We start from the raw sequence: 26,132 nt of genomic DNA, 5'->3' as shown, positions 1-26,132 counted from the left end.
TAAATTTTTCTTAAAACCAAGCATGCACCGTATTTTTCATATTTACATAAAAATCATATACATGATGCATAAACATTTAAAAAAAACATGATAAATTTGTGCTCAGGGCGCTGCCAGGACTAAAAACTCACCCCGCGTGCAAAAATGACCATTTTGCCAAGGAAACCCAAAATGACCGTTTTACCCCTGGACCTCTAAATTTCGACCCGAAGTTTACCAAACTCCTTAAAACATCCCGATATATATAAAAAGTATTTCTTAGACATAAACTCGAGCCTGATTCAAAACTTAAACGATTCGTTTTAAAACTAATATTGGTGTCCCGGTTTTAACCCGAATCAACCCGAAAGTTAACAAGTTCGTTCCCAACTTAAATAATGACTTAACTCTACTTGACCAGCCCCTAAACTAATAATTCCAGGCCCCTCATGATCCCCAAATTAAAACTGAAAGCTGCTGGAAATTGTGAAGCACAAGCAAACCAAAAACTCTAATGTACCAACTTTCCAAAACTCGATCCTAGACCTAGCCAACCCGACCAAACCTTGAACCAACGCTTCCTAGCCCATCTCTGGACCCTCCTGGACAACACCATGGACTAGTTCAGCCCTCCTTGGTAGAGCCTAACCTCGCAACTTGAGAAAACGTGAAAAACAATGCACAAATTTTCACATCTTGAGTGAGTTTACGATAAAAATCATATCTCCCTCTTTTCTTATCAGAAAATTACGAATTTGCTATCGAATCGAAGATAACAAAGAGTGATACAAATCATATGTTGAACACATTTCTAGAAAACCAACCTATAAGTCGCATAATTCGAAATAACAGAGGGTGACGGGATTTGTGACACAGAAATTTCACAGCTTGTGCGGTTTTACGATAAAAATCATATCTCCCTCGATTAAACGTGACTGAATCGTGACTTCAGCCCCTTGACACCTTAACTCCCAACGTATACAGCCCCCTAACACCTCAAACTGGCAGCCCCTTACACAAGTCAATAAAAGCGTGAGCATGGAACATGTAGATGTGATTTTCGTGATAAAACATGAACAAAAACGTAACCACATGTTAGATTAAAAGATGGACGTGAATTTACATATATTTCAGCGATACTATGAAGTGAATGAGGAGAAAAATGAAAATACAAGCGTGCCTTGATGTTTTTACGCTAGAAAACTTGAAGATGCGCGCGTAGGATAAACACCAGAGAAGCGGGGAACGTTTTCTTGAAAAAACCAAGCTATGGCCGAAATTTGCAGCAATGTTGCTGCTGGTTTTCACGTGAAAAGTTGCTGATGTAGAGGGGAGGGGCGGCCACTTTAGTTTAATTAGGTTTAGGCTTTAGTTTAGATTGTAATTAAGTGAATTATTATGTACTAATGGGCCTTCATTTAAAATTAAATGGTTTTGAGCTCATTGAGCATTAAAAAAAACCCATCAATAAATGGGCCTTCATTTAAAATTAAATGCAACTAGAAATCCTAATGCATGAAACTTTAAATAAATCATGAATTAAAACACAAATTAATTAAATAAACATGCATTTAATGCTTTAAAGGAATTTAATAAAATACCAAAGAAATTTAATAATTTTCATGCATTGGTTCATGTGTACCTTCAGATTTTCGGGACGTTACATCGGTGACGGTTTTATGAACCATCGATAGATTGGTGACAGTTGTAAATCGTCGCTAATATACAAACCGTCGCTAAGTCCAGCGATACAAACCGTCACTAAGTCCAGCGACTGTTTAAGCAAAACCGTAGGTAATAGCAAGAGTTTTCTCAAATCCGTCGAAAACCATCGCAAATTGTCTTCCCATTCCTCCCTCCATTTTTCTCTGCACCGCTTTCCGTCTGTGATTAATTTTTCTCTCTTAGAAGATTTTAGTTTCGAGTTGGGGCAAGTTTTTTAGCTTCAATTCTTGGTAAATATTTTAGTTTTGGTTAAGATCATGAATTTTGTTAGCTTGTAGTGCAGGTCTGTAAGGTCCAAAATTAAAACGACGTAGTCCAACTGCATGCAAATCTAGGAAATATGGTTAATTGATTGATTTTAATTGCTAAAATGATTATGTGACATGTTTATACGATGTTTTAGTAGTTTTTTACTTACATGTATTAAAAGTGTATTTTTTNGATTATGTGACATGTTTATACGATGTTTTAGTAGTTTTCTACTTACATGTATTAAAAGTGTATTTTTGAGGGTTATTCGAGTTGCGATCGAGGAACGGAGACCGAGGGCTGAAAAATGGAAAATGTTTTAATTAAATAATTGTTTTTAATTATTTAAAATATGATTGATGATTTTCCTTATTTTTGAAAATAAGGAGTTTTGAGTTGATTTTATACGCCGGGACGCAAATTTTATCCGTGTTGGATTGTCAACAAAAATACAAACATGTTGGCAACCCGGCTATTAAATTCAAAAAATTTCCTACACAAAATAATTTTTATATTTTAATTAAGTACTAATGGACCAAATTTATCTCCTTAATGGTCCTAAGCCTTATTAGTGGGTTATTAAATATTTAATACGCAAAACCTATCCTAACCCTCCCCATAACCTATGCCCCACCTCCCAACTCCACCCAAACACTTTCCTCTCAAACTACACGATACACACACAAGAGTTTTGATGAGAAAATTTCGAAGCTTCAAGGGAAATTCAAGCCAAGGCCCTCCTCGTCGTCGTTCTTCAATCGTCAACGTTATTTCGTGCGTAAAATACGCAAAGGCATGCCATACGTCTCCTTTTCTCGTCTATCACATCATATTATTGTTTTAAATTACATTTGTATGAAAAACATGATGTTCTTATGAATATTTTCGTAATATTGCATATACATGTGGGAAACTTACGATTTTATGTTCCAAAATCATTTTTTATGTGTTTAAGAGGGCTGCCATGATTAGGACAAGATCAAGAATTGTTTTTACATGAGTTAGGGTTCTAGAAAACACGTGAATCATGCTGCAAACAAGAAATGATCAAGATGGAACCTCCCCTCGGCTGTGCGATCAAGGGCTCGGCTTTGAGTTCTTTTGAAGCATGGCTGGGAACGGCTAGGGCCAGAGATGTCTTAGAGTCACGAGAGGGGTCAGGGGAGGAGTCCTAGCCATGCTAGGACTCGATTCGAGGGCTGGGGAAGGAGTCCTAGACATCCGAGCGAGGAACCATGCTGTGCATTTGGTGCAGCAGCGCACATGGGCGCGGGGGGCTCGGCCAAGGGGCTCGAGCTGGGCTAGGTCAAGTGTTCAGGGTCCTAGGAGGGTGCTAAGGGTCAGGGGCAGTCTCGGTTGGCTAGAGTCCTTGGCATACAAACTTGGAGTCCACTCACTTGAGGAGTCTCGGCCTCTTCTTGCTTCTGGTTTGGGGGTTCGGTCTGTAGCTTGGGTTTAATCCTAAGAGTTCTAAGGGTCCAGTAGAGTCTAGGGAAGGGTTGGCTCGGTGTTGGCTCAGGCCAGCTCGAGCTTGGCTCAAGGGAAACGTGTAGGTGGCTTGAAGGGGCATAGGGCGTGGACTTAGGGTTTTTGTTTTTAGAAATTAATTCGAAACACGGCTCACGGGGGTCGAGTCGTGGTTCACGAGGTCTAAAATAATAATATAAAGAGTCTAAGTTTTGAATTTAGAAATTTTATATTAAAGTTTGAAATTATTCGGGATTAAAACGCCTTAAAAACGAATAATTTAAAGAATAATTAAAAAGCCTAGTATTTTTGTTAAATAAAATTATGAGAAATTTAATTTAAGCTGAAATAATTATTTGGTACATGTTAGAGTCAATGAAATTAAGAAAAAGTCGAAAACGTGAAATTTTACGTCTAGGAGTAAAACGGTAATTTTACATCCGAAAATTAGTAAACGTCATGGCAGTGTCCTGAATGATGTTTTACATGTTAATATGATTGTTTTAAATGTTTATGAACTTTTATATGTTAAAATATGATTTTTAAATGTTTATGGATTTTTATGATTTAATATAGACATTTAAAAGATATGTTGCATGGTTGGTTTAAAAGAAAAAAGTTATATGCATGTTTAATTTTTATAAAGTGATGAGAATACGAAACGTTGAAGGAAGCGAAGTAATTGTGACTAATAGGATGATATGTTGGAGATATCGTGAGGATGACGGTCCTAGTGGGAGCCCGACAATCGTATTTTCGTGGACACGATATGATATGTTAATACGTAAGGCTAAGGCTCAGTAAACGGGTGAGAGTGTCGCTGATGTCCCCGCCGCCCAGTACTGTGGTTACATGTAGATGGATCCATCGCCTAACACGTAGACGAATACGAAAGTCACAATTAACTATCTGAATTCAACGAAAGGAAAAAGGAATACGTATATGTTTATGATAAATATGTTGATGGTAAAATGAATATTGACATGTTGATGATGAAATGAAAATGGTTATGTTAAAGTTTATGCATCTTCATTTAATGTTATTTTAAGTACAAATATTTTTCACTGTTGTATGTGATCTGTATATGTATTATGTTGTTATCAAGATTATCGTGTGTTAAGTCTTTAGACTCACTAGATTTGATCGATGCAGGTGAGTGTGATGTAGAGGGTAATGGAGGTATTGATTCCTGATCTGACTATACTTGAGGTGCACATAACCCGAGGACCAACGCTTCTATTTTTCCGCAATTATGATTTTAAGTTCACGTTAAAGATTATTTTTACGACTATTTATTTATGCTTTTGAGAGGTTTAGTATGTGCTACACTTTTCAAATTATCCCTTTTTAGGTTTGGTAAAACATTGGATGATTTTATGCTTTGAGTATTTCCTTTGATTTTCAAATACTAGTTGGTTGTTTATTTTTAAAATAGTGTCAAAAATATTTTGTATATATTAGTATATGTTTTCGGTCGATTGAGGGAGGCTTTTAAAAAAAATTTCTAGTACTTTTTAAGTAAAACGAATAGCAGACGTTTCAGTTGGTATCAGAGCAATGGTTCATGTAAAGAGTTGTGCCACCATCAGTGCCGTGAAGCTCGGTCGTCAAGCCTCAAATTTGTATNTGGTATCAGAGCAATGGTTCATGTAAAGAGTTGTGCCACCATCAGTGCCGTGAAGCTCGGTCGTGAAGCCTCAAATTTGTAAGTTTTTATGCTTTATATGATATTTCCTGCATAGTTACATGAATAATATGTTTATGTCAGATGTTTAATAAGTTATATGAAAATACATGATTTATACGTTTAAAATTGCTAAAATGAGTAAGAATATGGTGCATGATTAGAAAACTTAGATTTAAATGCATATTGGTTACGTTAGAATTTGGAAAACATTCAGATAAAATGCATCCCAGACGTGCCCCTGTTATTGAGAATCAGGCTGAGAATTTCAAGGACCAAATGCAAAATTTCGAAACATAAGGACTGAAATGCAATTAACCAAAAGTAAAGGGACTTAGATGCAATTTCTGAATTCTTGAGGACCAAATAAGTAAATTTCAAAACTTAAGGGACTAAATTACAAATTTCGAAAAATTGAAGGGATAAAATGCAAATTTTCAAGAAATGCTTAAATTCAACGCGTAATCTTCACATAACTTTGGGAAATTAATGATAGAAATTCTTTAAGCTTCAACACGAAAAGATTTAAAAGACATTTTCGCCGCAAGGAGGATTATCATTCAAGATGTAGCAACCTATGCAATGCTAGATTCGGGAGCTACACATTCTTTCATATCTGAAACCTTCATCAACCGACTGAATATTATTCCTGTATATATGGGTTTGGGTTTCAAAGTTTCTATTCCTTTTGGTGATCAAATGCTCACGTCAAGAATCTGGAGCTTCGTTTATTCAAAGATGTGGTTCGGGCAGATCTTATTGTGCTTCCTATGCCTGAATTTGATATCATACTTGGTATGGATTGGTTATCAACAAATGGAGCTTCGATTGATCTTCGGCAGAGATCGGTGTCTATTCGACCGCTTAGTGGAAAATCTTTTGTACTCGAGGCGGCGAGAAACAAGCAAACGCCGCACATTATCTCTTATCTTTGTGCGATGAAGCTTATTAGACGTGGATGCCAAGCTTTTCTAGCATATGTCACTACCGCACATGGTCCTATCAGTCAGAAGCTGGATGATGTGGATATTGTCAGAGACTTTCCTAATGTCTTTCCCGAAGACGTTTCTGGCATTCCACCCGATCGTGAGGTGGAGTTTTCTATTGAGTTAATGTCGGGCACTGTTCCTATATCTTAGCACCTTATCGTCTAGCACCTGCCGAAATGAAAGAATTAAAAGATCAAATCCAAGAATTGCTAGACAATAGATTTATTCGCCCTAGTTATTCTCTGTGGGGCGCGTCGGTATTATTTGTGAAGAAGAAAGATGGTAGTATGCGACTCTGCATCGATTATCGAGAGTTGAATAGAGTCACTATTACGAATAAGTATCCACTTTCAAGAATTGAAGATTTATTTGATCAGTTGCAAGGAGCATCGATATTTTCAAAGATTGATCTTCGTTCTAGATACCATCAATTAAAAGTGAAAGAGTTTGATGTCCACAAGACAGAGTTTCGTACTAGATATGGGAACTACGAGTTTATGGTCATGCTATTTGGGCTGACTAATGCGCCAGAGATCTTCATGGATCTCATGAATCGCGTATTTCAGCCGTATCTTGATCAATTCGTCATAGTCTTAATTGATGATATGTTGATCTATTCGAAGAATAAAGAGGAGCATAGTCGTCATTTGAGGACAGCACTGCAAGTACTGTAAGACATAAAGTTATATGCAAAATTCAGCAAGTGCGAGTTTTGACTTGATAGAGTGGCTTTCTTAGGCCACATTATTTCTAGTGATGGCGTTGAAGTAGATCCAAGTAAAGTTGAAGCTGTGAAAGAGTGGCCAGTACCGAAGAGTGTTACCGAGATTCGCAGTTTCTTAGGACTAGCTGGATATTATCTCAAGTTTATTAAGGGATTCTCATCTATAGTGGTACCCATGTTCGCCTTGACAAAGAAGAATGCAAAGTTTGTATGGGGATCTGAGTGCCAAGACAGTTTTGACAAGTTGAAGCAAGATTTGATATCAGCGCCATTGTTAGCTATGCCATCGGGGCAAGGAGAGTATGTTCTCTATACTGACGCTTCTAAACTTGGTTTGGGCGCAGTTCTGATGCAGTTCAGGAGAAAAACTACCCTACTCATGATCTTGAGCTTGCAGCGGTAGTTTTTTGCATTGAATATATGGAGACATTACTTATATGGGGAGAAGTGCTAGATATTCACCGATCATAAAAGTTTGAAATACTTCTTCACCCAAAAATAATTGAATATGAGACAGCGAAGATTTCTTGAATTAGTAAAGGACTACGACTGTGAGATTGGCTATCATCCGGGGAAAGCTAATGTTGTGGCAGACGCATTGAGCCGAAAAGCAGCAGTTATCACTCAATTATCAGTCCAAAGACCGTTGCAGTCCGAGATACAGCGGTTTGAACTTACAGTATATGCTAGGGGCGAGACCGCTAATCTTGTCACATTATCAGTGCAGTCGACTTTGAGAGATAGAATCCGTGAGGGACAGTCCACTGATGAGCAATTGCAAAAGTGGAGAGCAGTAGATGAAGCCAAGGGCCGAAAGTTATATTCTGAGGTGGATGGGATAGTCTGTTATCGAGATCGTTTATGGGTTCATAGTGACGCTTCTTTGAGAGATCTCATTATGAAAGAAGCTCGTGACACACCTTATTCCATTCATCTGAGAAGCACGAAATTGTACAATGATTTGTAGTTGTTATATTGGTGGCCGGGTATGAAGAGGGACATTCTGTGTTTTGTGACCGAGTGTTTGACATGTCAACAAGTCAAAGCGGAGCATCAGAGACCAGCGGGAAATCTTAAGTCACTTCCTATTCCCGAGTGGAAATGAACAAATATTACGATGGACTTTGTTGTGGGATTGCCGAAGACTATTAAGGGATTTAATGCTATATGTATGATTGTTGATCATCTTAAGAAATCAGCGTATTTTCTACCTATCAAGACGACCTTCACTATTGATGTGACTTCGTTGAAATGGGTGAACCGGGTAAGGAGCTCCAACGAGTCAAATCAATAATTTATAGTTTTTAGGGAATTTGAGTGAAGATAATGGCTTCAATAGCACCTCCAAACAATGAAAAGAACTCGTGAATGGGCGCCGGAGGGGTGTCCGGCGTGGCCACTCCCATGCTTAAGTCAGCAGGTTGAAGATGAACACAAGCAATATTTGGTAGAAAATATGTATAATGCTCAAGAGTTCAAAGATTTTAGAATCAGTAAATGAGAAGGATACCTGCTATTTATAGGAGAAAATGGGGTAGGTACCTCGTTTCCCGTGCCTACCTACTAAATATGTCAAGTCGGCCGTCCATACCTCCTGATGACTTATATGACACGCCAAAGTCAAGTTGCTCTGACAGATAAGATTGTCCATATCAATATACTCAAGTGCATCACGCTTTTCGAGGTTCCCAGGTAGAATTCCTCCCTGGAGATTTATACAAGAGCTCGGGCGTCTGGTTGCCCGGGGAGTAGAGCCCGGGCTTGCAACGGCCCGGCTTCAGAAGAATCCATCCTGTCAATTGACCCTAATTTGGGAATCCATTTAATATCCCCGGTCATCAATGACCCGGGTTCTTACCAGGGTATCACCACTCATCCCTAAATAGTCGGGCTAGAGTCATACTCGCTGTCCCGATTAGTCATGCTTGGATTCCCAAAGAGATGATCAATCTTGTTATATAAAAGCATCGGGGGCTTCATGTCTCCCAAAGATGGGATGAGGAGTCGGAGTCTCGCGTCTCATGGACTTGAGATAAGATGTTGGGGCCTCGTGTCTCCCGAGCTCANTCGAGGTGTGGTTACCCGAGCCAGGGTGTAGTGCCCTGGGCTTTTAGAACCAAGGTACGGAGCCTTGGGCTGGGGAACATGTCCCGGGACTTGTGAATGGTCGAGGTACGGAGCCCCGAACCAGGATACGGATCCCTGGACTTTTAGAACCAAGGTACGGAGCCTTGGGCCTGGGCACATGTCCCGGGACTTGTGAATGGTCGAGGTGTGGTTCCCCGAGCCAGGCTGTAGTGCCCTGGGCTTTTAGAACCAAGGTGCGGAGCCTTGGGCCGGGGAACATGTCCCGGGACTTGTGAATGGTCGAGGTGTGGTTCCCCGAGCCAGGGCGTAGTGCCCTGGGCTTTTTGTTGATCGAGATGTGGTTCCCCGAGCCAGGGTGTTTGTGCCGTGGGCTTAAGATAAGGGTGCCTGGGTCTCATGCCTCCCGGTATTTAAATAAGAATGATGGGGCATCATGCCTCCCGGACTTTCAAGAAGGTGTCGGGGTGGTCTAGCATGTCTTCCCGGGATCTCGATGTCTGCCCGGGCTCTGGCATGATCTGCCCGGGATCTGGCATGGTCTGCCCGGGATCTGGCAGTCTGCCCGGGCTCTGGCATTATCTGCCCGGGATCTGGCATGGTATGCCCGGGTTCTGGCATGTCTGTCCGGGCTCTTGATGTCTGCCCGGGCTCTGGCATGATCTGCCCGGGATCTGACATGATCTGCCCGGGATCTGGCATGGTCTGCTCGGGATCTGGATGTCTGCCTGGGCTCTGGCATGATCTACCCGGGATCTGGATGTCTGCCTGGACTCTGGCATGATCTGCCCGGGATCTGGCATGGTATGCCCGGGTTCTGGCATGTCTGTCCGGGCTCTGGATGTCTGCCCGGGCACTGGCATGATCTGCCCGGGATTTAGCATGGTATGCCCGGGTTCTGGCATGATCTGCCCGGGCTCTGGCATGTCCTGCCCGGGATCTGGCATGTCTGCCGGGCTCTGGCATGATCTGCCCCGGCTCTGGCATGATCTTCCCGGGACATGGATGTCTGCCTGGGCTCTGGCATGATCTGCCCGGGATCTGGAATGGTATGCCCGGGTTCTGGCATGTCTGTCCGGGCTCTGGATGTCTGCCCGGGCTCTGGCATGATCTGCCCGAGATCTAGCATGGTATGCCCGGGTTCTGGCATGTCTGCCCGGGCTCTGGCATGATCTTCCCGGGATTTGGATGTCTGCCTGGGCTCTGACATGATCTGCCCGGGATCTGGCATGGTCTGCCCGGGATCTGGATGTCTGCCGGGGCTCTGGCATGATCTGCCCGGGTTCTGGATGTCTGCCTGGGCTCTGGCATGATCTGCACGGGATCTGGAATGGTATGCCCGGGTTCTGGCATGTCTGCCCGGGCTCTGGATGTCTTCCCGGGCTCTGGGCACGGGATCTGGAATTCTGGCATGGTATGCCCGGGTTCTGGCATGTCTGCCCGGGCTCTGGATGTCTGCCCGGGCTCTGGCATGATCTGCCCGGGATCTGGCATGTCTGCCGGGCTCTTAACTTTTCTGCTTCTTCTGCTATATTAGTTTTATTAAAAACCAAATCACTAACCTGGAAATACTGAATTAGAATTCATTTTCGGTAGAGTGAAACTTGTCTAGTTGAGCTAAATTAGGTGTCTAATATAGTTGTATGCTACTGAGCACATAGCAAATACTTTTCCACGCCAATCCGGAATAGCTGCTGAGCTTCGAGCCCATATGAAAATTCCTAGATAAAATCTGAGCGCCGAGCTGGTCGGACTTATTTTTGAATGAAAACCATATCTACGTCTTGAGCTCAAGTTTCCACAGACGGCGCCAATGATGTGACTTCGTTGAAATGGGTGAACCGGGTAAGGAGCTCCAACGAGTCAAATCAATAATTTATAGTCTTTAGGGAATTTGAGTGAAGATAATGGCTTCAATAGCACCTGCAAACAATGAAAAGAACTCGTGAATGGGCGCCGGAGGGGTGTCCGGCGTGGCCACTCCGATGCTTAAGTCAGCAAGTTGAAGATGAACACAAGCAATATTTGGTAGAAAATATGTATAATGCTCAAGAGTTCAAAGATTTCAGAATCAGTAAATGAGAAGGATACCTGCTATTTATAGGAGAAAATGGGGTAGGTACCTCGTTTCCCGCGCCTACCTACTAATTATGTCAAGTCGGCCGTCCATACCTCCTGATGACTTATATGACACGCCAAAGTCAAGTTGCTCTGACAGATAAGATTGTCCATATCAATATACTCAAGTGCATCACGCTTTTCGAGGTTCCCAGGTAGAATTCCTCCCTGGAGATTTATACAAGAGCTCAGGCGTCTGGTTGCCCGGGGAGTAGAGCCCGGGCTTGCACCGGCCCGACTTCAGAAGAATCCATCCTGTCAATTGACCCTAATTTGGGAATCCATTTAATATCCCGGGTCATCAATGACCCGGGTTCTTACCAGGGTATCTACTATGATTCAGTATGCAGAGTTATATATTCGAGAAATAGTCTGTCTGCATGGGATTCATGTGTCTATTGTTTCTGACAGAGATCCGAGATTTACGTCATCTTTTTGAAAGAGTCTGCATGCAACGATGGGGACCAAGTTATTATTCAGTACAACATTCCATCCTCAAACCGATGGTCAGTCCGAAAGAGTTATTTAAATTTTAAAAGATCTACTGCGAGCTTGGTGATCGATTTCCAAGGCAGTTGGGAACCGAAATTACCTCTAGTGGATCACCTACAATAATAGCTATCAATCATCTATCGGGATGGCTCTTTTTGAGTTACTTTATGAAAGAAAATGTAGATCTCATATTCATTGGGACGAGGTTGGTGAAAGAAGAGAGATTGGTCCAGATGTGATTGAAGAGACTGCCGAGCTTGAAGTCAAAATTCTTGAGAGAATGACGACTACACAAAGCCGACAAAAGAGTTATGCTGACAAGAGACGAAGGGTCCTAGAGTTTGCAGTGGGAGACCATATGTTTGTGAAAATAGCACTTATGAAAGGTGTTATGCGATTTGGTAAGAAATGAAAGCTTAGTCTAAGATTTATATGCCCGTTTGAAATTTTGGAAAGAATTGGAACACTAGCCTATATTGCCACCAATGCTTTCTGGAATCCACAATGTTTTCCATATTTTGATTCTGCAAAGTACATGTCGAATCCATCACATGTGCTAAATTATGAACCTCTACAATTGACTCCAAATATGACTTATGAAGAATGACCTGTCCAAATCTTAGCAAAGCAAGAAAGAAGACTCCGAAACAAAGTCATTCCAATGGTCAAGGTCAAGTGGCTGAATCACTCAGAAGAAGAAGCTACTTGGGAAACCGAGAAGGACTTGAGGAGTCGCTATCCAGAGCTATTCGGTAAGTTCTAATTTCGAAGACAAAATTTTATTTAAGGGGAGAGGAATTGTAAGGTCCAAAATTAAAACGACGTAATCCAACTGCATGCAAATCTAGAAAATATGGTTAATTAATTGATTTTAATTGCTAAAATGATTATGTGACATGTTTATACGATGTTTTAGTAGTTTTCTACTTACTTGCATTAAAAATGTATTTTTGAGGGTTATTCGAGTTGCGATCGAGGAACGGAGACCGAGGGCTGAAAAAGGAAAATGTTTTAATTAAATAATTGTTTTTAATTATTTAAAATATGATTTATGATTTTTTTTTTATTTTTGAAAATAAGGATTTTTGGGATGATTTTATACGCCGGGACGCAAATTTTATCAGTGTTGGATTTTCAACAAAAATACGAATAAGTTGGCAACCTGGCTATTTAATTCACAAAATTTTCAACTCAAAATAATTTTTATATTTTAATTAAGCACTAATGGGCCTAATTTACCTCTTTAATGGGCCTAAGCCTTATTAGTGGGTTAATTAAATATTTAATACTCAAAACCTATCCTAACCCTCCCATAACCCACGCCCCACCTCCCTACTCCACCCAAACACTTTCCTCTCAAACTACACGATACAAACACAAGAGTTTTGAAGAGAAAATTTCAAAGCTTCAAGGGAAATTCAAGCCAAGGCCATCCTCGTCGTCGTTCTTCAATCGTCAATGTTAATTCGTGCGTAAAATACACAAAGGCACGCCATACTTCTCTTTTTCCCATCTATCACATCGTATTATTGTTTTAAATTACTTTTGTATGAAAAGCATGATGTTCTTATGCATATTTTCGTAATATTTCATATACATGTGGTAAACTTATGATTTTATGTTCCAAAATCATGTTTTTGTGTGTTTAAGAGGGCTGCCATGATTAGGACATGATCAAGCATTGGTTTTATATGAGTTAGGGTCCTAGAAAACACGTGAATCATGCTGCAAACAAGAAATGATCAAGCTGGAACCTCCCCTTGGCTGTGCGATCAAGGGCTCGGCTTTGAGTTTTTTTGAAGCATGGCTGGGCACGGCTGGGACCAGGGATGTCTTAGAGTCACGAGAGGGGTCAGGGAAGGAGTCCTAGCAGTCGAGTGCTTGGGCGCAGCAGCGCGCATGGGCGCGGAGGCTCTGCCAGGGGGCTCGGGTTGGGCTAGGTCAAGTGGTCAAGGTCCTAAGAGGGTGCTAAGGGTCAGGGGCTGGCTCGGTTGGCTAGAGTCCTAAGCGCACAAACTTGGAGTCCACTCACTTGAGGAGTCTCGGCCACTTATTGCTTCTGGTTTGGAGTTCGGTCTGCAGCTTGGGTTGAATCCTAAGGGTGCTAAGGGTCCAATAGAGTCTAGGGAAGGGTTGGCTCGGTGTTGGCTCAGACCGGCTCGAGCTTGGCTCAAGGGAAACGTGTAGGTGGCTCGAAGGGGCATATGGCGTGGACTTAGGGTTTTTGTTTTTATAAATTAATTCAAAACACGGCTCACGGTTGTCGAGTCATGGTTCACGAGGGCTAAAATAATATAAAAAGTCTAAGTTCTGAATTTAGGAATTTTATATTAAAGTTTGAAATTATTCGGGTTTAAAACGCCTTAAAAACGAATAATTTAAAGAATAATTAAAAAGCCTAGTATTTAATCTAAATAAAATTATAGGAAATTTAATTTAATCTTAAATATTTATTTGGGACATGTTAGAGTCAATGAATTTAAGAAAAAGTCAAAAATGTGAAATTTTACATCAGGGGTAAAACGATAATTTTACATCCGAAAATTAGTAAACGTCATGGCAGTGTCCTAAATGCTGTTTTACATGCTAATATGATTGTTTTAAATGTTTATGAACTTTTATATGTTAAAATATGATTTTTAAATGTTTATGGATTTTTATGATTTAATATAGACATTTAAAAGATATGTTGCATGGTTGGTTTAAAAGAAAAAAGTTATATGCATGTTTAATTTTTATAAAGTGATGAGAATACGAAACGTTGAAGGAAGCGAAGTAATTGTGACTAATAAGATGATATGTTGGAGATATCGTGAGGATGACGGTCCTAGTGGGAGCCCGACGATCGTATTTTCGTGGACACGATATGATATGTTAATACGTAAGGCTAAGGCTCAGTTGACGGGCGAGAGTGTCGCTGATGTCCCCGCCGCCCAGTACTATGGTTACATGTAGATGGATCCATCGCCCAACATGTAGACGAATACGAAAGTCACAATTAACTATCTGAATTCAACGAAAGGAAAAAAGAATACGTATATGTTTATGATAAATATGTTGATGGTAAAATGAATATTGACATGTTGATGATGAAATGAAAATGGTTATGTTAAAGTTTATGCATCTTCATGTAATGTTATTTTAAGTACAAATATTTTTCACTGTTGTATGTGATCTGTATATGTATTATGTTGTTATCAAGATTATGGTGTATTGAGTCTTTAGACTCACTAGATTTGATCAATACAGGTGAGTGTGATGTAGAGAGTAATGGAGGTATTGATTCCTGATCTGACTATACTGGAGGTGCACATAACCCGAGGACCAACGCTTCTATTTTCCGCACTTATGATTTTAAGTTTACGTTAAAGATTATTTTTACGATTATTTATTTATGCTTTTGAGAGGTTTTAGTATGGGCTATACTTTTCAAATTATCTTTTTTTAAGTTTGGTAAAACATTGGATGATTCTATACTTTGAGTATTTCCTTTGATTTTCAAATATTAGTTGGTTGTTTATTTTTCAAATGGTGTCAAAAATATTTTATATATATTAGTATATGCATTTGGTCGATTGAGGGAAGCTTTAAAAAAAATTATATTACTTTTTAAGTAAAACGAATAGCACACATTTCAAGGTCGTCTTCCAGCTGATTTTTTTGCGCGTGCAAAGTGCTCCGGCGTCTTCTACGGTCATATTATAAGTTTGTTGTAGATTTATACATAGTTTAATTTGTTTTTATTGCATGTTATTTAGAAATTAAATAATATATATTACATGTTTGTTATTAAAATATTATATAATTTAAATATTCAATTAATTTTAAACATTAAAATTATTAAATTTGTCTACTTATGTTGTTGAAGGAGAACTAAGGAGTTCGTACATTAATTTTTTTAATTAATGAGTAAATGATAGCAATTAAGTAAAATACATCTTATTTATTCTTTTGTAGGATAAAATGGATAACGATAGAAATATGATGTATCGTCGGTTGGAGAATGGATTTCTAACGAATTTGATTAGCGACGGTTTTTTCGTCACTAATTTGAAAATTTTTTTGTAGTGACTTATGATTATTAACTCTTCGTATTTTCAATTTTGAGTNTGATTATTTATTTTAAATGCAGAAGTCTAGTTGTATCTTTTCGGATAAATTCGCGAGGTCGGACTGGAGTTTGGAGCATTGAGATAAGATTTAATAATAAGAAAATATTCATAAATTTAATTTAAGCCAAGGAATAATTTATTTTAAGGATAAAGAAGGTTTTTAAGATTTATTTAAATTAATTGGATTTAAGTTATTAAATAAGTGCTTCTACGTCCTATATTTAATTAAAAGCCTAAATTAAAATGTGTAACCAATTTGGATAAATTAATATAGGCCTAATATATTCAAGAAATTATAACCTAACATTTTACTAATTTATTTTAAGACCAAGCCATGCCATGCAAGAAATCTTTATCCAAATTTAATTTATTAATTCACTAAAATAAATAATGGGTGTTTAAAACTTTAAGAATTTAAAATACAAGATTTAAACAATATTATACCCTACAAATTTCTAGCAAATTTCGGCCATCCCTTAGACAATTTAATTATGTTTGGCAACTCTCCATTCTAGACTCCCTTCAATGGCCATTCATGGTATGATATCTCCTCACCTTTAACTCACCAATTAGTGATAAGTCAAGCACCATTATTCACTTAATCTCCGTCAACCTACTAATCTAGCATACTAATCCCCTCCATTTTCGTCCAGCTAGAAAGGAAAAGAAACCTTTCCTATTGCCATTCAATCTCCTCACATGAAACTTCCATCTAAATGCATTCTTGACTCATTTATCACCCTTGTAACCTTCACCTTCATAATCTAGCATCCCTCCATCCTTAAGCTTCAAAAATTCCAGTAGAATCAGCAGCAAAAATCGAAAATTTGCAGCAGAAAAATAAGAAAGAAAATACAACTCCGTCTCCGCCGCGCCGTGTTCGTCGTATTGCTTTGTTTTATTCAAAACAAATCTTCCAGGCATGTATATATTGTTTATTTTCTCTTCAATCAAGTCCTATAGATATTTTAAACCATTCTATGTTCACGATTCACGAAATAAACCAAACATGACAGAAACTTGAAAAGAAAATCTGCACAGGCCCTCCCGGCCACCTATTTTGTGCTTCACGGTTGGTGGTGTTCTTGTGATTTCAAGATGTTTCTTCGGTTCCAGACACTCAAGGCTGCATCTAGGCATGATTTAGAGTGTGTTATGGTATTGTTGGTTCATTGGTTTAAGCCCATGCACTAGAATTAAAGGTTCGACAACAAGAAACCTCATGTGTAGCAGATTGAGTCACGATTTTTGTTGTTTGGTTGTCTAAGGTGAGTGTTCGAATATTGGTTGGCCCAGGGCCTGTAACCATGGTTAGAACCCTCCCTTAGAATGTCTAAGGTGTGACCAAGACGGCCTCTCCAGACTTGGTTCACGGATACATCAACATTTTAAAACAACATCACAAGTGCCCCTAGGTTTTTATTGTTTCTGGTGTGAGTGAGTGAGTGAGTTTCGGTTTTGTGGGTTTGAGTGGATCGTGGTTGGCTTTTACCTCTTATCCATGGTTCACACAATACCTCATCATGTCTAGATCGAGCCATGGTTGGTCGTATGGTCACTGGAACGACACAAGACAACACAACACTTCAACACACCACACTACACAAATTTCGGTGCTCTCGGTTAGAGCTGTGGGGTGTCCTAGATATTTGCTTGAGTTGTGGTTGGCCAAATGCCCTTAGCCATGGTTCAAGCCATGCCTTAGGATGTTGGTAAGAGACTCTAGTCGGTGGTTCAAGCCTAATGGACATTAGTTGTATAAATTACACAATATATGCATAGCTGCTGCCATTGCTTTTGACAGCAGCCTTGCTTCGGTTCAGGGGTCTTGTTCGAGTTCTTGGTGGGCTTTTAGCCTATGGCCTTGGACTGGACAGTACCCCAATGAGTTATGAAGGTCATGCTTTTGGCCGTTCATGATTTCGTTAAGTTTAGAGGTCGTACGAGAATTTACAGTGCAATGTGCCAAAGTGACTCTCGAAAGAGTGTTTCATGATTTTGGCCTCCATTCACTATTTTTCGTGTATTACAATTCTTAGGGACATTATTTCATTATGTTAGGTGTATTTTAATCATGGCTAAACGATGGTTCAATGTTGGTTTGGGATGGTACGAAGCAATGGTTGGAAATAAAGTTGTTGATCTCGTTTGTCTCGTTTTGGTTCAGATATGAAGTTTTTGCCAAGTTAAGATTAGTTGCAAGTGTCTCATATTAAAATTAGGTCGTAACAAGCCTGGAACGATCCAACTCATCCGGTAAAAACAGAGTTATAATTATATTACGTGCATAAAATATAAAATGTTTATTTTGAGATATATACGATATGTCTTGTGGCCACCTCACGCTTACGGGATCTCTCCACCCGGTGACTTACGACCGGTTTACGTTTATGTATGGGTACGGACAACCAGTCCAAGGACTGTGGTGATCTCTACCGCCCAGTATACTGTGGTTTAGTCTAATCAGACGTTCATGTTATGTTGCGGGCCTTTTGCGTTGAAACATTATCTCTACCAGAAAAATCTCATTATGATATTTTATGACAGGGTCTTTTACGTACGATTTTCATATATGCACGTATTTATAATTACTCATGACACGATTTTCACCTTACGCTTTACGATACGATATTTTTACGCTGCATGCGATTTTATGATATATTTACTTGCTATTCGTGATATATGCATGTTGAGTCTTTAGACTCACTAGACTTGATTTGAAACGTCCTGCCCTTTTTATTGCTTTAAAAGTACTAGAAATTTTTTTTTTCCCTGTACGATTTTCGGCTCTTCCAAAATATTCTTTTATAAAATATTTTACCCTTTTAAAAATAAAACATCAACGAACTAGCATTTTTAGAAATCAATGAAATAGTCATAAAAATGAAATCGCCTAATGTTTTACCAACCCTAAAAAGCAATAATTTGAAAAGAATAGCACATATTAAACCTCTCAAAAATCTCTCAAAAAGCATAAATAATTAGTCTTAAAAATCCTTAATCATATATCATGAGTCAAAAGTCATATTGCGGAATAATAGAAGCGCTGGTCCTCGGGTTGTGTGGCCTTCAGTCCAGTCAGATCATCCGTCAAAACCTTCCTCAACCTCACCTGCATCCATCACACCTAGTGAGTCTAAAGACTCAACACACCATAATCTTTATAACAAATAATATATATAAAACCATATGCAACAGTGAAAATACTTTTACGTAAAATAACTTTTCATGACATGCAAATATAACCTTTAACTTTTTCCTTTTTCTCAACATGACGTGACATAAAACCTTTAACATGATCATGAACATTTTCCTTTTCCATTTCCTTTCTTTGTTGAATTCAGATCGTTAATTGTGACTTTCCTCACATGACATGACATGACATGATCGATGGATCCATCTACATATAACCACAGTACTGGGCGGCGGGTGACACCAGCAACACTCTCACCGGTCAACTGGGCCCTGGCCTATCATGATCGAATAAAAATACGATCGTCGGGACTCCCTCTGGGGCCTTTTCCCATAAATGGGCTCCCTCTGGGGCCTTTTCCCCTCACGATATTCCATTCTTACCGTTACCACATAACTGTTACCACATATTCGTAATGATGGAAACACGATCTTCGGGCTCCCACTGGGACCATAACCCTCACGATGTCGCCAACATTAACGAATTATTCACAATCACTTCACTTCCTTCAACATTTACATTCTCATCACTTTATAAAAATCATGAATAACATTACATTTTCCTTTTTGAAACCAAGCATGCAACATGTATTTTAAATGTCTTCCTTAAATCATAAAAATCCCTTAGACATTTAAAAATACAATTAAATCATGAATATTTCATAAACATTTAAAAATAATCATAATATCACAAAAATAGCATTTAGGACACTGTCATGACCTTTACTAATTTTTATGTGTAAATAGACTGTTTTACCCCTAGACGTAAAATTTTACGTTTTTGACTTTTTCTTGAATTCATTGACTCTAACATGTCCCAAATAATTATTTAAGCCTACATGAATTTTCCCATAATTTTATTTAGCTTAAATATTAGACTTTTTTTGTTTATCATTACTTTATTATTTTGACGGTGTTTAAATCCCGAAAAATCCCAAACTTTAATATAAAATTTCTAAATTAAAAACTTAGACTTATAATAATTATTTAAGCTTAAACCTAATTTTTCATAATTTTATAAGACTTAAAACTAGACTTTTCAATTAACTCGTTAATTAGCGTTTCGTGCGACGATTAAATCCCGAATAAATCCAAAACTCGTTATTTTGATCCCAAATTTTTAACATAATATTTTTATTATTTATTCTACCCTTCCAAGTCATGAGCCACCCCCGTGGACCCATGGATTCAATTTTAGCTTCATTTTTTTTGTTTTTTGACACCTTATCGAACACACCGAGCCATCTCCTAATTTACTCGAGCCACGCCCGAGCCACCTTGAACCAAAACCTAGCCAACTCATCTAGGGACCCTACTGTGCAATCCCAGCCCCTGAACCTAGCCCTAGCCTGACCAAAAACCTGCTGGAAACTTGACCCAATTGCATGTGTGTGTACGTGAGGTGTTCTAATTACACTAGGAATCCTTACTAGCCTAGGGCTCTTCCAGCCATCTAACCACCGACCACCCATGACCCTAACCTTCCCTGGACCACACCCAGCCCCTGAACCCAAGCAGCAAAGCCCCTGAACCTTGACAGCAACTCACGCCTAACTTGCTGCCAAAAAGCTCTCCCTCACGATTTCTGTGCTTGGCTCGAGCCCCATCGAGCCACCCTGCACCAACTCATGACCAGACCATCTAGGCACCCGCCTGGACCCTTAGAACCCATAGGACTTGAGCCCCAGTTGCAAACCGAAGCCATGCTTCCCAGCAACACAAACTGGCCGAGAATCCCATGCATGGTAGGACTTACTTATCTGTTGCTAGGGCCTAACCAACCACCCCAGACCTTGAACCAGCCCCTTGTGCCCCTTCTTAGGACCGTAAGGACCTAACCTAGCACAGCCAAACCCCCTGACCGAGCCCCTTAATCATCCGCACACTGCTGCACACCCCAGCTTGCCCTTATGCTTCTCGGGTGCAGTCCTTGTTGACAAGGACTCTTCCCAGCCCCTGATTTTCAAGTCCTAGCATGCCTAGGACCCTTCCCTTGACTCACCCACGTCCCTAGCCAGGCCTTGGTCCCAACCAAACCCAAGCCAAGCCAGCCAACCCATAAGAACGAACCCCCTCAATTCCAAGACAGAAAGTTGGTTCATCTTGTTTTTCTTGTTTCTGTCGTGAGTTTAGTAAATTTGTGGGACTCTAATTCACATAAAATCTTTTCTTGATCATCATTTACTATCATGGCAGCCCCTTTACATGCATGAACAATTTATTGGATCCAAAAACCATGAATTTAACACTTATAAGTGCAATCTTTCGAAAATACAGAAAATTGGCTTCATGTGCTTCATGCATACAATTTTTAAACAATATTATGATATGATAAAATTTACGTCCCGATGTATAAAATCACCTCAAAACCCCGTATTTTCAAAAATACTAAAAAGCAACACTCATATTTTAAATAATTAAAAACAATTATTTAATAAAAGCATTTTACGTTTTCAGCCTTTGGTCCCCGTTCCTCGATCGTCCCTTGAATAATCTTTAAAAATATATTTTAATGCAATCATGTAGAAAAATATATTTTAAACATGTAAATATGCACAACATAATTAATTAATGCAATTAAAACATTTAATTAAAATACAAAAGAATTTAAAAATTGCATGCACGTTGTTTGCGTGGACCTTAAAATTTTCGGAGCGTTACATGATTGTTGTAGGTACTAATGAGGTCGAGACTGAGGGCGGAGAGCAGTGAGCTAGCTTGGGTCAGCAGTAGTAGGAACCCGAGGGCCTCATGTTTCAGTTTATTGACCTTTTTATGTTCAAACTCAGTTTTTAATATGTTGAATGATTTTTAAGTTGTTGTTTCGAAATACAATATTTACTTCCGCTGTTATTTTAAAGTTCAATCTATTTATCAGTTTATTTAATGAATGATGCATGTTATTTATTTAAGGAGAAAAATTTTAAATAATTTCGCAAAATTTTGAATACGAAATACGGGCATTTACACATATCTTTTAAAACACGTATAGTCAGGATATGTGTTCATTGGGACATATGTATTGAAAACACAAATAGTTAATATATTATTTTTTTCCAATGAGGATTTTTGCGTCCGAGAATTTCACAACAAATTAACCTTAATTATTTCCAGTAACTTTCTACTCAAATATTTTATTATTATTGTAAAAAAAAATCTTTAATTATTAACAATTAAAAAATTGGTGTTTGTCCAAGTATTTGTAAAGGCCAATAAATAGTGGTCATTTGCCAGTTGAAACCTTAACTGCAACTCTTCTTCTATAACCAGGTTGTGTACTTTTCGTTTTGGAATTTTCAAGTGAATTGTGATTAGGATGGGGACCCAAGTTCTAAATCGCGAGGAGATCTCCATGGTTTAAGGTGTCAACATTGTGCTGGCCCATTTCGAAAAAGATGGTAAGTAACCAAAAACCATTTTGATTACCGAAAAAATTTTCCTCAAAACTAAAATCCAACTATGAAATCCAGAGGAGACCAATGAGTGGACTATTTCACCACTCATCGATGACATCATTTCAATGGTGTGGATCTCCATTTTGTATCTTTTTCCTACTGCACTCTATTTTTTAATCGGACTTGTGATCTTTTATGTAACGTCCCAAAATTTAAAAGTCNACAAAGTTTATTAATCAAAATTATTTTAAATATTTTAATTAAGTACTAATGGACTTATTGGGCCTAATTAACCTTGTTAGTGGGCCTAAGCTACCATTAGCCTTTTAATTAGTATTTAAGGTGCAATTTACCCCTTTATTTTACAAAAAACTCACGCCCCACTTTGCCACAACAAATCAAACTCTTCCTTTGCACTTCAAATTACACGGCACACACATCATGTTTTGAAGAGAAAGTGTTCAAAAATTCAAGGGGAAAAGCATCAAGAAAATTCAAGCCGTCGTCTCCTCGTCGTCGTTCTTCGGTTCGTCAACGTTTTCGTGCGTTTAAAACGCAAAGGCACGCCATATTCTCCTTTTACTCATCATCATATCATAATATGTTTTTATGCATGAAAAGTATGGAAAAACAAGATGCACTTTTATTATTTTCGTTTTTGGTGCTTCATCATGAATTTGAAAGCTTGTTAATTGATTCAAAAACATGTTTAATATGTTAAAAGGGGGCTGCCATGATTAGGATAGGGTTAAGGGATGTTTTTACATGTTTTAGAGAGTCACAAAACACCCCAACAAGCTGCTAACGTGCATATCAGAGGTAGGAACCGTACGTGAGTGGGGTTGGCTTGTACAAGATGCTATGGCTTGTTTCTTTGCATGGGCTGGTGGGGCTCGACCAGGGCTCGTCCAGGGTCAGGGGTGGTCACGGTCTAGGGCTGGGTTGGGTCCTAGGGTGGCTAGGGTTCGAGCTTGTGGCCGGGGAAGGAGTTCACGCAGGGTGGGGCTCTTCTCGAGTAGTTTTCTGGTGGCCGAGAGATTTCAGGGGCTGTGGCTCGGTTAGGGGCTGGCTCGGGGGTTCATCAGGGTCCTAGAGAGATGGGTAAGGTTCGGGCCAGGGGCTGGGGTGGCTTGGGCCTCTGCTGGCTCGAGATAAACGTGAGAAGCGCGAGGAAGCTCCATGGTGCGCAGGTTGTGGTGCTGGCTTCAGGTGGTTCGCACGTGAGTTCCAGGGGCTGGGCTTGTCTGGGCTTTGTCTAGGGATGGTCAGGGTTAGGTAGGTTCGGTGGTGGCTTAGTTGGGAGAGTCCTAGGCTAACTAGGAGTCCTAAAACTAAGGGGAACCTCACGCACACACAGCACATGCAATTGGGTTCAATGACAGCAGGCTTTTTGAGAGTTTAAGGGCTGGTTCAGGGGCTTGGGCCGGGTCAGTAGGGTGCCTAGATGGGTTGGCTAGGTTTTGGTTCAAGGTGGCTCGGGCGTGGCTCGGGTAAATTAGAAGATGGCTCGGTGCGTTCAAGGTGTCAAAAAACGAAAATTAAAGAACAAAAATTGAATCCAAGGGGCCACGGGGGAGGCTCATGACTTGGAAGGGTAGAATAAATCATAAAAAGGTTATGTTTAAAATTTTGGATCAAAATAACGAGTTTTGGATTTATTCGGAATTTAATCGCCACCCGAAACGCTAATTAACGAGTTAAATGAAACGCCTAGTTTTTAGCTTTATAAAATTTTGAAAAATTAAGTTTAAGCTTAAATAATTATTATAAGTCTAATTTTTTAATTTGGGAATTTTATATTAAGATTTGGTTTAATTCGGGATTTAAACGCATTAATACGTCACATTTAAAGATTAATTTAAAAGTCCTCGTTTTAGGCTAAATAAAAATATGAGAAAATTAATGTAGGCTTAAATAATTATTTGAGACATGTTAGAGTTAACGGAATTAAGAAAATGTAAAAAAAATGTGAAATTTTACGTCTAGAGGTAAAACGGTCTTTTCACACCTAAAAATTAGTAAACGTCATGGCAGTGCCCTGAATGCTATTTTATGTGCTAATATGANATCTACATATAACCACAGTACTGGGCGGCGGGGACATCAGCGACGCTCTCACCAGTCAACTGAGCCTTGGCCTAACATGATCGAATAGAAATACGATCGTCGGGGCTCCCTCTGGGGCCTTCCCCCATAAATGGGCTCCCTCTGGGGCCTTCTCCCCTCACGATATTCCCATTCTTCCTCAAACCTGATAACCTCATATTCGCAATAATGGAAACACGATCGTCGGGCTCCCACCNGTTAATAATGGCGATGTCGTGAGGGTGATGGTCCCGGTGGGAGCCCGACGATCGTGTTTCCATTATTGCGAATATGAGGTTATCAGGTTTGAGGAAGAATGGGAATATCGTGAGGGGAGAAGGCCCCAGAGGGAGCCCATTTATGGGGGAAGGCCCCAGAGGGAGCCCCGACGATCGTATTTCTATTCGATCATGTTAGGCCAAGGCTCAGTTAACTGGTGAGAGCGTCGCTGATGTCCCCGCCGCCCAGTACTGTGGTTATATGTAGATTGATCCATCGTCATGTCATGTCATGTCAGGAAAATCACAATTAACGATCTGAATTCGACAAAGGAAAAGGTAAAATGTTTATGATCATGAAAAATGTTTTATGTTATGTTATGTTATGTTATGTTGAGGAAAAAGTAAAAGGTTAAGGTCTATGTTATTCATGTCATGAAAATGTTTATGTTTAAAGTTGATGCATCATTATGAAAATGTTTTTATTTAAAGTTCATGCATCATAAAAAGGTTTACGAAAATGTTAATGTTTTAAGTTTATGCATCTTCATGAAAACGATATTTTAAGTACAAGTATTTTTCACTGTTGCATGTGATTTTATATGTATTATTTGTTATAAAGATCATGGTGTGTTGAGTCTTTAGACTCACTAGGTGTGATGGATGCTGGTTATCATGATAATGCTAATGGAGGTCTTGATGGTTGATCCGACTGGAAAGAAGGTGCACATGACCCGAGGACCGACGCTAGTTTCCGCATATATGTTATGATTTATGTTAAAAGATTTTATGACTTTTATCATGATCACGAGTGGTTTTTGAGAGGTTACAATATGGACTATATTTTTCAAATGTTATTTTTAGATTTAGAAAAATGTTAGTTGGTTGTTTATTTTAAAATGATGTCAAAAATATTTTATGAAATTTTATGGTTCGGCCGAATGCTATGTGAGGTTTTCAAAAAAAAATTCTAGTACTTTTAAAGCAATAAAAAGGGTAGGTCGTTTCATTTTATCTTTTTTACTTGTCACATTAGATAGGATCAGTCGTTGGAGGCACGACATGAGCTTTTTATGGTTTTAACCACGATATGAATGATGTTATATCATTTCATATGATTGGTTAGTATGTTCTGGGTCAAGACACATAATTTGATTTGATTTATTGATTTTTCTGTATTGACTGATTTGTTTTAACTATGTTGATTGGTGTATTAAATTTTTTTTATATGTGATTGGATTTATTGTTAATTTGGGATTGTGTGCATCATGCCATATGAGAAAATTTCTTCGGTTCTTTTCAAACTCTTTCAATTTTAATGGAGATTTTGTGTTTAGATTCTCTAATGTCAATCTTTCTATAGTTATGCCATTTGTTAGGAGGTGGATCAAAGAACCTATGTGGTTACATTTCCTCATTGGTGTAAGTCTTTTGCTGCTGTTGTAGAAGTTGGTGCAGTAACCATTTGTTTTGGAACTTCTTTTCTCTTGGTATGGTGATGGTGGGTTGTGGATTACCATCATTATACTAAATCGTGGTATTTTTCTGTGCTGCTTTATGATATGCATTTTTGCTTATTTAAGGACAAGTAATATTAATTGATGTTTTTAGTTGGAAG

At 39.1% G+C, this 26,132-nt stretch overlaps 2 long non-coding RNA genes across 2 annotated transcripts in view; both read left to right on the top strand.

Annotated features, from left to right (window-relative positions):
- Positions 1 to 25,721, top strand: part of LOC140991480 (uncharacterized) — a 73,907-nt gene extending 48,186 nt beyond the window's left edge. The window contains exon 3 of the long non-coding RNA XR_012177920.1: positions 25,551 to 25,721. This is a non-coding gene — a long non-coding RNA (uncharacterized lncRNA). The remainder of the gene's footprint in view (positions 1 to 25,550) is intronic.
- Positions 1,810 to 22,206, top strand: LOC140991481 (uncharacterized). The gene is made up of 3 exons (XR_012177921.1): positions 1,810 to 1,987; positions 15,152 to 15,205; positions 22,087 to 22,206. It is a non-coding gene; the product is annotated as an uncharacterized lncRNA (long non-coding RNA).
- Positions 25,722 to 26,132: the final 411 nt, after the last annotated feature.

Source organism: Primulina huaijiensis, chromosome 13, assembly GCF_012295235.1.
Source record: "Primulina huaijiensis isolate GDHJ02 chromosome 13, ASM1229523v2, whole genome shotgun sequence".
Taxonomy (NCBI): domain Eukaryota; kingdom Viridiplantae; phylum Streptophyta; class Magnoliopsida; order Lamiales; family Gesneriaceae; genus Primulina; species Primulina huaijiensis.
The sequence above is the reverse complement of the archived record's forward strand: the minus strand, read 5'-3'. Positions and strand labels throughout refer to the sequence as shown.